This window comes from Oncorhynchus kisutch, linkage group LG1, assembly GCF_002021735.2.
Source record: "Oncorhynchus kisutch isolate 150728-3 linkage group LG1, Okis_V2, whole genome shotgun sequence".
Taxonomy (NCBI): domain Eukaryota; kingdom Metazoa; phylum Chordata; class Actinopteri; order Salmoniformes; family Salmonidae; genus Oncorhynchus; species Oncorhynchus kisutch.
The window spans coordinates 15338547-15351736 of NC_034174.2; the positions used below are offsets into that span (position 1 = coordinate 15338547).

A 13190-nucleotide genomic window follows, 5' to 3' on the forward strand; every position below is an offset into this window, starting at 1 on the left:
GTGGGAGCAGGGGAGGGGTCATTTTCCAAGATACAAAATATTTATATTTATTTGATGGCCAATTCATTTAAATAAAGCGGCAGAAAATAGACTAAAATCTAATAAAAATGTCATAATAAAAAAATGCCATCGATCTAAAAGGGCACTTTTCTCATAGGAGGGCAGAAGGCCAGGTGCTCAGGCACCCCTAGACCTCTACCTGTGCACATGCCATGTATGGAACTACCAAGGGGGTTAGAGGAGAAAATAACAAGATAGTAAAAAAGGTAGAGTGAAAGACAGATTCAATGCATATTATAACATTACCTGGCCTACTGACATCAAATTGACAATTAAACCTGCATGTAGATATGATAGATGTTACATACAGTACAATGCATCACGGCGTGTTCTTGTTCTTATGGCATCTCTTTGTTGTTGCCTACCTTATGGAGCACCCACGCCTCCTCTGCAACATAAGAGCGCCCTGGTAGGGACAGGCAAGCATCTGATTCAGACAGACACATTGGCCCAAGGGTCCTCTCACACAGCAGACTGTATCATCCTGATGCTGCACAACACTGAAGATGAATCCAGTGGGTTCGAAGATCACATAAACCACACAAGATGATCATTACCAGTTCGGGTGACCACATTTAAAGTTTGTGGGACAGGCGCCTCCCACACACACACAAATGGTGTGGTGTTATGGTGTTGTGCAAATGTTTTAGGCGCCAGAGAGCAATAAAAAAATGTAATGACATAATTCCTCAGAGTTTGTACCGACAGATGTAGTAGCCTATTGAATATCATTATAGAATTTGCTTAAAATGCATCCTCCAATTACAAAGTCTACCTATGCCCGCATATATTGTCTCAAGAAAACGTTCTATTTTTAATATCCTCAAACACCAAAATAGGCATACCTCATTTCAAAATAGGCCATGGCATCATCACTGTCAATCGTGAATGATAAATCTTCACATTTTACCAGTGAAATGTTCAAAATTTGTCTGCATGCCAATCGTTTGATCTCAATCAGTTTCATGTAAATATGAATTTAGATCTAACTTGAATTACTGTTTTGTGAGCAAATGAGAGCAAATGGTGTTAACAAAATATACTGAACAAAAATACAAACGCAACATGAGCTGAAATGTCCATACACACAAAAAAAGCTTATTTCTCTCAAATGTTGTGAACGAATTTGTTTACATCCCTGTTATTGAGCATCTCTGCTTTGTCAAGATAATCCATCCACCTGACAGGTATGGCATATCAAGAAGCCGATTAAACAGCATGATCATTACACAGGTGCACCTTGTGCTGGGGACAACAAAAGGCCACTCTAAAATGTGCAGTTTTGTCACACAACACAATGCCACAGATGTCTCAAGTTTTGAGGGAGCATGCAATTGGAAAGCTGACTGAAGGAATGTCCACCAGAGAATTTAATGTTCATTTCAGCCAACTCCAACGTCGTTTTAGAGAATTTGGCAGTACGTCCAACTGGCCTCACAACCGCAGACCACGCATAACCACGCCAGCCCAAAACCTCCACATCCTACTTCTTCACAGGAGGGCTTATCTGAGACCAGCCAACCGGACAGTTGATGAAACTGAAGAGTATTTCTGCCTGTCATAAAGCCCTTTTGTGGGGAAAACTTCAAAGCACATTCTGTCTAGTGGTGCACACTTGAGTTTTGGCCACATGGGATTTTATTTTTTACTATTCAGCTAACAATCCTAAAATCTCATAAGAAATGAGGTAGTGTTTTTGGTGTAACAGTGATGTTATTTATACCATGCTATTATGTTTGTTTCTGTCAGGGGCACAACTTTGGTTTTAGAAGCGATAAACATTCCAAACAGCCTACACGACCGCTAGGAGGCATCTGCATGGCCCTAAAGCACACCATTGCCTCGTTTTGAATCACATTCCAATGGTTAAAAATTTCAGAATGTGGGGGGGACATGTCCCCGTTCCCAGTGAAAGTTTCACCCCTGTTTTCTGTTATGTAGAAAATACTAATGAATCATTATGTGATCTTCCAAGACATTAATTCAGCATTGAACTACTTTACTCAAGGAGCACCATTTTGAGCTCTGGCAGCACTACACCCCTGTGCCCCTACTCGGCCTTGTCTCAGGATGGTAAGTTGGTGGTTGAAGATATCCCTCTAGTGGTGTGGGGGCTGTGCTTTGGCAAAGTGGGTGGGGTTATATCCTTCCTGTTTGGCCCTGCCCGGGGGTATCATCTGATGGGGTCACAGTGTCTCCTGACCCCTCCTGTCTCAGCCTCCAGTATTTATGCTGCAGTAGTTTGTGTCGCGGGGCTAGGGTCAGTTTGTTATATCTGGAGTACTTCTCCTGTCTTATCCGGTGTCCTGTGTGAATTTAAGCATGCTCTCTCTAATTCTCTCTTTCTCTCTCTCGGAGGACCTGAGCCCTAGGACCATGCCTCCAGGAGTACCTGGCATGATGACTCCTTGCTGTCCTCAGTCCACCTGGCTGTGCTGCTGCTCCAGTTTCAACTGTTCTGCCTGTGATTATTATTATTTGACCATGCTGGTCATTTATGAACATTTGAACATCTTGGTCATGTTCTGTGATAATCTCCACCCGGCACAGCCAGAAGAGGACTGGCCACCCCTCATAGCCTGGTTGCTCTCTAGGTTTCTTCCTAGGTTTTGGCCTTTCTAGGGAGTTTTTCCTAGCCACCGTGCTTCTACACCTGCATTGCTAGCTGTTTGTGATTTTAGGCTGGGTTTCTGTACAGCACTTTGAGATATCAGCTGATGTACGAAGGGCTATATAAATACATTTGATTTGATTTGACCCCTGCAGTCCGCTGCACAGAATGAGCAATTCAAGTCTACTCTTTTGCCTCGCGCAAAATTTGGTGATGCAGAAACGAGACCATGTGTGGCTGTATTATTTAAATCTGGGAATATTTGGCCAAGGAAACATTTCTGGTTGTTCTCAGGGAATGTAAAACATTTAGGAAGCGAGACTTAAAACGGATTGGGTGAAGAAGCAGCAAATATGTTGAATGAGAAACTAATGAGCATGAGAGAGTACCTTATATTTTTCAGTCTAATATGGCTATTTACATACTTTTGTAGCTCTTCATCAGAAGCACGCTTTTTGTAAGTAGTTAGGCCTAACTGTCCTTCACAAATTTAGCTGGAATTTTCCCTGAAAGGATTGGCAAAATATGATTGGGTGAAGATAGGCCTATGTCTATGACATCGCCCACTCTTGTTTTGCACTGCGCATAATATCAGAATTCAGATCTTCAACATCAACAGTATGCTTAGGCTACCACATCCTTAATCCTTATGATAAACAGGCCTATATTTTCATAAACGTGAAGTGACTGCAAGAGATAGGTTGGAATGTCTGACTGAAATACAGGATGTTGACAAATCTACCTTTTATATATATAAATTAGTGGTGTTTCAATTTGTTGATAAAATGCTGGACATGATTGTTTGGTTGCCGGTCAAAGGGTCCAAAATGCAGGACTGTCTAGCACAATCCGGGACATGTGGTCACCCTATTACCAGTCATGTTGAACAGTTCATACACTGCATGTGGAAAGCAGTCTTCTATTTCATTTTACGTTTTTACATTTAAATCTGGATTGCTAAACTCATCTATTTGCACCAACAAATAGATAGATTTTGCTGTTGATGGGAGAAAATATGATAAATTATTTTCTCAATATGCTCATACAAATATATTTTTTTATAAATGTGGTTAACATCAATGGAAAGAATGGTTGATTTAATTTTGCCCGTCCCCCACTCGCACGTATATGCACACGCACACCACGCCTTCCTTGCCTGCACGTTGGTTAGTAGAGTAGGCTGCCTACCACCGATGTTCATGTTCTCGCGGTGCTGCTCTCGTAAAGAAGCAGATGAGCCAGGATCTACCTTTTTTATTTAACAGGGAATGAAAGTATACACTGCTAACTAACGCACGAAAACCTAGCGCTCATCAAGTTATTTCTACCACAAAGTACACGTAAAGAAAGAAAATAACTGAGAAAGCGGACACAATTTTGACAGAGTAATTTCAGGTGAGTGAGCAGCGCGCACATTGGACATGTTATAATGTCAAACGTTAACTACGATATCTCAAGCATTTTCTGAATAAAAAACCTAGACATTTTTTTTGGTGTCATTTTGTTGGGTTTCACTACAATTTGAATGGCTTTCTTGATGGACATTCTTCACTGCATGTTGCAGGTTTAAAAAAGAAGGTTAATTTGAGGTACAAGAATGGCGAATTTCAAAAAACAATTTAACAATTAATGTAATGTGAACACATGAAAGTGAACCGTTTTATAATTGTCTGAGACGTTTGAAAGGATTATAGAATTTGAAAAAAAAATACAGGAATCGGATGAAAATAGATATATTTTCATTAGAATATCGTTAGATTTGATTGCGTATCAAACAACTAATTAATAACTACATTCAAGCCAAAACCATTAATAATGCATGACTATTGGAAATGACACTGGTGACGTCATATTATGACCATGTGCACTTTTCCTTTCCCTAGTCAAAGTTTAAGGCACAGCATCTAATGCTGCAGCATCTCCCTCAACTCTGCAGGTTATAACAGTCTCCCTGTGTCCCTGTCACTTTATCCAGCAGATTAACATATCATATAACACCCTTCTCACTTATCATCAGAGTGATTCCTCCTCATTCTTGATTCCACATGTAGACTTGCTGCTATTCAGGTTGCACCCCTCCACTTGTTGTTCAGATAATGTCATTGTTACCCTCTCAAGTGATTTTACTGTCTAAAAGGAGTCAGATTACTTCTGATATAGCAATACCGCACTGTTGGGTATCAGACGGCACCCTCCGACCCAAAGAGCATGTCCTCACACGGTCGTGGATGTCAAGCCTACGCATGCTTGTGGATGTAACCCACTGTGCAAAACATGCTCGAAAAAACATTGTTTGAACAGACGTCTGTGTCTGACCACTTCCAACACCAGTGTAATGAAACCGGCAAGGATAGTAAGCTTACCGCAGTAGTATTTGAACCCACAACCTTCTGTCCCGTAGCCCAGTGTGGCATCGACTGTGCCACAAGAACTTGCTTGTGTGGCCTGTTACTCAGTACTTTGTTGAAGCACCTTTTGGCAGCGATTACAGCCTCAAGTCTTGGGTATAACGCTACAAGCTTGGCACACTTGTAGTTGGAGAGTTTCTCCTATTCTTCTCTGCAGATCCTCTCAAGATCTGTCAGGATGGATGGGGAGCGTCGCTGCACAGCTATTTTCAGGTCTCTCCAGAGATGTTCGATCGGGTTCAAGCGCAGGCTCTGGCTGGGCCACTCAAGGACATTCAGAGACTTGTCCCAAAGCCACTCCTGCATTGTCTTTGCTTAGGGTTGATGTCCCGTTGTCCTCAGACTTCGCCCCAGTCTGAGGTCCTGAGCTCTCTAGAGCAGGTTTGCATCAAGGATCTCTCTGTGCTTTACTCTGTTCATCTTTCTCTCGATCCCGACTAGACCTCCCAGTCCCTGCTGCTGGAAAACATCCCTACAGCATGATGCTGCCACCACCATGCTTCACCGTAGGGATGGTTCCAGGTTTCCTCCAGAAGTGACACTTAGCATTCAGGTCAAAGAGTTCAATCTTGGTTTCATCAGACCAGAGAATCTTGTTGCAAGGGGTCTTAATACTTTCTGAATGCACTGTATATGCAGTCACAGAGCAGGAACTTTATGACAGTGGTGGGTCAGTGGCTTGGATGGAGCCATTGCTTATCACTAACCCTGTTTAATAGAGTTTCTATCGTTAATATAGTTTTTAATAATAACCCTGTTAATAATAGTTTCTATTGTTCCATACAGCTGTAAATGTAGGAGAATGGTATTCTTTATTCAGGTTTTCAGGTCAGAAATGTTCTGGCCTGTCAGAAGAATAGTACATTTGATTTGCATCATCTGCCTCTCCTCGGAGTCTTGAGCTTTAGTCCTTAATGACGCAGATTATTTTCCTCAGCTTTAGGAAATGCACACTTGTACAGTGGTTGCTCCACTAAAAGATTTGCCAACCTTGTGAAGACTTACAGAAAACGTTTGACCTCTGTTATATACCCATTGTTGGCAATGACTTGTCAAGTATTGAGTATTGAGATAAACTTTTGTTATTGACCAAATACTTATTTTCCACCATCATTTGCAAATAAATTCATGAAAAATCCTACAATGTGATTTTCTGGATTTTTTTCCTAATTTTGTCTGTTATAGTTGAAGTGTACCTATGATGAAAATTACAGGCCTCTCATCTTTTTAAGCGGGAGAACTTGCACAATTGGTGGCTGACTAAATACTTTTTTGCCCCACTGTATCTATTTATTTAAAGAGCATATTGAAGTTAGAAGCAATAGGATTTGAAGCAACTATTTTAGCACCATTTTGTGCTGCTCTGAGACAAGCATGGGGACTCGTCTTGATAAATCAATGAGATTTTTATTTTCACTGAGTCTCCGTTTGGGTATTCATTAGACCTACAATTAGGGTGTAGAAATGTTATGCTCTTAGGGTAACCTTTTATTTAACGAGGCAAGTAAGTTAAGAACAAATTCTTATTTACAAGGACTAGCTACTTCTTCCTCCCCATCGGGGAATTGAACCCCAGTCTCCCACGTGCTCACATAACACAGGGATTCTTTAGCTAAATAGCTAAGTACTGTAGCCTTCTCCCGACCGCCAAGTTGTAAAGCGCCATCATTTCCGTTCCATCCTAACAGAAACCCAGAGGGTTTTTTGTTTTTCTAGGAATATAAACACAATAATATTAATCAAATTAATTAAACAAACATTTTTCAAATCAGTCCCATATACTATGTTCTTACAAAAAAGGTTTTAAATCCTCTTGTACAGCTACTATTGAAGGCTGTCAAATGCTTCTCAAAGAAGCCCTCTGGTGGTCAAACTAGCACTAACTAGCATTAATTGTACCTTGCAAGCTGTACAGCAGTACGCTGCAACTTTTAAAGGACGCACCACTGTGGTGTATTTGAGGTATAAAAAGGCGTCTGAAGTTTTTGTAATTTCCACTTAACTTCAGACTTGATTTGTCAGAATGAAAAATGTACCATTAATTATAATCCACATTTCCTGCTGCTGCAGGATTATTTCCCTGCTGTGAGAAACTGGTCCAATTAACATAGCGCATCTAAGTGTTTTGTGATGAAGATAATGTTTAAAAAACACTTCAATAGAGAGGCGGACACTGCCTTCTGTTCTGTCCCCTCTGTACATGTAGCATGCTTTGTGTTTGTTTCCATGACGGCTGCGTAGTGGTTGTATTTTAATGTGTCCAGCCGACATTATGTAACATTCAAGCTTAATGTGTCAGACACGAGAAGGGAGAGAGGCTGTTGTTTTTTCTTAATTAACTTTGAATGTAAAGGCTATATTTCAGAACGACCAAAATCTCAAGTAGTAGTCTCTAGCAAACATAGATCGGTAATTCACACCTATGTAATGATTTTGAAACCCCACCCCCACAACTATCCTATTAAAAGCAGTGTGTATGTATTTAGCTTTTTTGGCAATCGTCTTTAGGAACTAGACTTCGCACGGTCCATGGATCGACTCCCGCATCAGCTGTTCTCGCTCTCTTGACATATGTCGGCTATATTTTCAACTAAGGTTGGGCAGTATTCAGATTTTCATACCTTCATACCGTTCCTTTACCAAACCAGGGTATACAGTATTACTGGCAGTGCCTCTGTACAGACTCAATCAGAGAATATGGAGAGAAGCAATCACTTATTCCCTATGCTAAATGGCTGTTAGGGAAATCACATCTCCCCAATGACACCACTGCCAAGGTCAGTTTGATCAATATTCCCATGGGTGACAATTAATGGCGTGGAAATCATAATGTAGCCTATTATTAAATCATGTGTAGCCAAACACCAGCCTGGTTATGTATGAGGGTTGAAGGCCCTTGACTCCGCAACATGGCAACAGCTATTCACATTTTAATATTAAGTTAAATGAGATTTGTTACATTGGATTAAGTCATGTCCCATCAACATAAGTGCGCATTTGCCTGAAGTCACTTACTGTCACCATACTGTAATGTCTGTAATAACAGCTTCTTCTGGGAAGCATATTCTGGGTCATTATTGGTGTGCGTGTGCTTGTGTGTTGGTGTGTGTGTGTGTGTGTGTGTGATATTTACTTAAAATATATTTAGGCTAACATATTCAAATGTCTGTACTTTACTTGAGGGAAAATCCGGAAAACAAGGGATATAAGTTTATACCATCCCCTCGACCATACCCGGGTGCAAACCAGGGACCCTCTGCACACATCAACAACAGTCACTCACGAAGCATCGTTACCCATCGCTCCACAAAAGCCGCGGCACTACTTCAAGGTCTCAGAGCAAGTGACGTCACCGATTGAATCGCTATTTAGTGCGCACCGCTAACTAAGCTAGCCGTTTCACATCCATTACAATTACACAGGTGCACATTGTACTGGGGACAATAAAAGGCCACTCTAAAATGTGCAGTTTTGTCACACAACACAATGCCACAGATGGCTCAAGTTTTGAGGGAGCATGCAATTCTCATGCTGACTAAAGGAATGTCCACCAGAGCTTTTGCCAGAGAATTTAATGTTAATTTCACTAAAATGTCATTTTAGAGAATTTGGCAGTACGTCCAACCGGCCTCACAACGGCAGACCATGTGTATTCACACCAGCCCAGGACCTCCACATCCAGCTTCTTCACTTGCAGGATCGTCTGAGACCAGCCACCCAGACAGCTGATGAAACTGTGGATTTGCACAATCGAAGAATTTCTGCACAAACTATCAAAAACGGTCTCAGGGAAGCTCATCTGCGTGTTCGTTGTCCTCACTAGGGTCTTGACATGACTGCAGTTCGGCATCAGAACCGGTTTCAGTGGGCAAATGCTCACCTTAATAACTTCTTAGGGCTGCAATCCCGTTAACCTCTCTAGGATGGGTCCCACTTGGCCAAAAGCCAGGAAAAATGCAGCCCGGCAAATTCAAATAAAATTTCATTAAATCACACATGTAAGATACTAAATTAAAGCTACACTCATTGTGAATCCAGCCAACGTGTCAGATTTTAAAAAGGCTTTTCCGTGAAAGCATAAGAAGCTATTATCTGATGATAGCACAACAGTAAACAAAGAGTAGCATATTTCAACCCTGCAGGCGCTACACAAAACGCAGAAATAAAATATAAAACATGCCTTACCTTTGACGAGCTTCTTTTGTTGGCACTCCAATATGTCCCATAAACATCACAATTGGTCCTTTAGTTCGATTAATTCCGTCCATTTATATCCAAATCTCCCATTTATTTGGCGCGTTTGATCCAGAAAAAACAGCTTCCAATTTGCGCAACGTCACTAAAAAATATCTCAAAAGTTGCCTGTAAACTTTGCCAAAACATTTCAAACTACTTTTGTAATACAACTTTAGGTATTTTTAAACATTTAATAATCGATCAAATTGAAGACGGGTCTATCTGTGTTCAATACAGGAAGACAACAAACCAATGCTACTTTTCAAGTCTTGCGAACTCTCAACAGTGTTACCCAGTTCCTAGATGGCCGTACTTCTTCATTACACAAAGGAATAACCTCAACCAAATTCCAAAGACTGGTGACATCCAGGGGAAGCGGGAGGAACTGAAAACAAGTGCCGAAGAAATATCGCTTCCCAATGAGAACTCACTGAACAGACAGAGACCTAAAAAAAAAGAATCTGGATGGTTAGTCCTCGGGGTTTTGCCTGCTACATAAGTTCTGTTATATTCACAGACATGATTCAAACAGTTTTAGAAACTTCAGAGTGTTGTCTATCCGAATCTACTAATAATATGCATATCTTATATTCTTGGCATGAGTAGCAGGAAGTTGAAATTGGGCACGCTATTTATCCAAAAATGAAAATGCTGCCCCCTTTACCTTAAGAAGTTAACGGGATCGATATGACAACAGCCAGTGAAAGTGCAGTGCGCCAAATTCAAAACAACAGAAATCTCAATTACAATTCCTCAAACATATGTATTTTATACCGTTTTTAAAGGTAATCTTGTTGTTAATCCCACCACAGTGTCCGATTTCAAATAGGCTTTACAGCGAAAGCACCACAAACGATTATGTTAGGTCACCACCAACTCACAGAAAAATTCAGCCATTTTTCCAGCCAAAGAGAGGAGCCACAAAAAGCAGAAATAGAGATAAAATTAATCACTAACCTTTGATGATCTTCATCAGATGACACTCATTAGACTTCATGTTACACAATACATGTATGTTTTGTCAGATAAAGTTCATATTTATATTTAAAAAATCTCAGTATACATTGGCGCGTTACGTTCACTAGTTCCAAAAACATCCGGTGATATTGCAGACAGCCACATCATAAATATTCATTATAAAGGTCAATAAATACAATTGTTAGACATGGAAATATAGATATACCTCTCCATAATGCAACCGCTATCAGATTTTTTAAAAACTTTACGGAAAAGTTTTTTTTTTTTGCCATGTTGGAGTCAACAGAAGTCAGAAATAACATTATAAATATTCCCTTAACTTTGATGATCTTCATCAGAATGCACTCCCAGGAATCCTAGTTCAACAATAAATGTTTGTTTTGTTCGATAATGTAAATTATTTATGTCCAAGTAGGTTCTTTTGTTAGGGCGTTTAGTACACAAATCCAAACGCTCGTGCAGGTCCAGACAAACGTAGGACGAAAAGTTCAAAAAGTTATATTACAGGTCTTTCAAACTAAGTATAGAATCAATCTTTAGGATGTTGTTATCATAAATCTTCAATAACGTTCCAACCGGAGAATTCCATTGTCTGTAGAAAAGCCATGGAACGCAGGTCGCTATCATGTGAAATGTGCTTGACCAGGACCTGGCTCTCTGCCAGACCACTGACTCAAACAGCTCCCATCCGGCTCCACATCAGAGTAGAAGCCTCATTCAAGTTTCTAAAGACTGTTGACATCTAGTGGAAGCTTTAGGAAGTGCAACATAACCAATATCCCACTGTGTATTCAATAGGGGCTGGGTTGAAAATCGACCAACCTCAGATTTCGCACTTCCTGTTTGGATTTCTTCTTGCCTGCCATATGAGTTCTGTTATACTCACAGACATAATTCAAACAGTTCTAGAAACGTCAGAGTGTTGTCTATCCAATACTAATAATAATATGCATATATTAGCAACTGGGACTGAGGAGCAGGCCGTTTACTCTGGGCACCTTTCATCCAAGCTACTCAATACTGCCCCTGCAGCCATAAGAAGTTAAGTGGCCCCTGGCACGCTGTAGAAGTGGGCACTTCACGGACGAGTCCTGGTTTCAACTGTATCGGGAACTGTATGGGGTTGTGATGGCGAGCGTTGTGAACAGAGTGCCCCATGGTGGCAGTGGGGTTATGGTATGGGCAGGCATAAGCCACGAACAACGAACACAAATGCATTTTATCGATGGCAATTTGAATGCACAGAGAGACCGTGATGAGATCCTGAGGCCCATTGTCGTGCCATTCATGCGCCACTATCACCCCATGTTTCAGCATGATAATGCACAGCCCTATGTAGCAAGGATCTGTACACAATTCCTGGAAGCTAAAAATTGTCCAGTTCTTCCATGGCCTGCATACCCACCAGACATGTCAGCCATTGAAGAGGAGTGGGACAACATTCCACAAGCCACAATTCTATGCGAAGGAGATGTGTCGCACTGCATGAGGCAAATGATTGTCACACCAGATACTGACTGCTTTTCTGATCCATGCCCCTACTTTTTTAAGGTATCTGTGACCAACAGATACCAGTCATGTGAAATTGATAGATTAGGGCCTAATTAATGTATTTCAATTGACTGATTTCCTTACATGAACTGTAACTCAGTAAAATCCTTGAAATGTGCCGTTTGTTTTTGTTCAGTGTACAAAAAGCTCAAGTTTTAAGGGGAACTTCAAATGATGGCAATTTGTGTTTCATTCCAGCTTAAACATGCTGTATTTTGCTAGATACAGTGCATTCGGAAAGTAGTCAGATCCCTTGACTATTTCCACATGTTGTTACGTTACAGCCTTATTCTAAAATGGATTAAATAGTTTTTTTCCCTCAATCTACACACAATACTCCATAATGACAAAGCATATTTATAAAAAATATTAAATTGAAATATCACATTTTGCATAAATATTCAGACCCTTTACTCAGTACTTTGTTGACATGCCTTTGGCAGCGATTACAGCTTCTTGTGTATGATGCTACAAGCTTGGCACCTGTATTTAGGAAGTTTCTCACATTCTAGTTTCTCACATGCACAGCTATTTTCAGGTCTCTCCAGAGAAGTTTGATTGGGTTCAAGTCTGGGCTCTGGCTGGGCCACTCAAGGACATTGAGACTTGTCCCGAAGACACTGCTTTGTTGTCTTGGCTGTGTGTTTAGGGTTGTTGTCCTGTTGGAAGGTGAACTTTCGCCCCCAGTCTGAGGTCCTGAGCGTTCTAGAGCAGGTTTTCATCAAGGATCTCTTTGTACTTTGCTCTGTTCATCTTTCCCTCAATCTTGTCTAGTCTACCAGTCCCTGCCACTGAATAACATCACCACAGCATGATGGTGCCACCACCATGCTTCACCTTAGGAATGGTGCCAGGTTTCCTCCAGATGTGACGTTTGGCATTCAGGCAAAGAGTTCAATCTTGGTTTCATCAGACCAGAGAATCTTGTTTCTCATGGTCTGAGAGTCTTTAGGTGCCTTTTGTCAAACTCCAAGCGGGCTGTCATGTCCCTTTTACTGACGAGTGGCTTCTGTCTGAAACTACCACAAAGGCCTGATTGGTGGAGTGCTTTAGAGATCATTGTCCCTCTGGAAGATTCTCCCATCTGCACAGAGGAATTCTGGAGCTCTGTCAGCATGACCATCAGGTTCTTGGTCACCTCCCTGACCAAGGCCATTCTCCCCCGATTGCTCAGTTTGGCTGGGCGGCCAGCTCTAAGAAGTCTTTGTGGTTCTAAACTTCTTCCATTTAAGAATGATGGAGGCCACTGTGTTCTTGGGTACCTTCAATGCTACAGACAGAAATGCTACAGATCTGTGCCTCGACACAATCGTGTCTCGGAGGTTTACGGATAATTCAGTCGACAT

General features: G+C 41.1%; 1 protein-coding gene across 1 annotated transcript in view; it reads left to right on the top strand.

Moving 5' to 3' along the window:
- Positions 1-3819: 3819 nt before the first annotated feature.
- LOC109898815 (caM kinase-like vesicle-associated protein) overlaps positions 3820-13190 on the top strand; it is a 34275-nt gene continuing 24904 nt past the window's right edge. The window contains exon 1 of the mRNA XM_020493886.2: positions 3820-4066. The gene's annotated coding sequence lies outside the window, so the exon portion shown is untranslated. The remainder of the gene's footprint in view (positions 4067-13190) is intronic.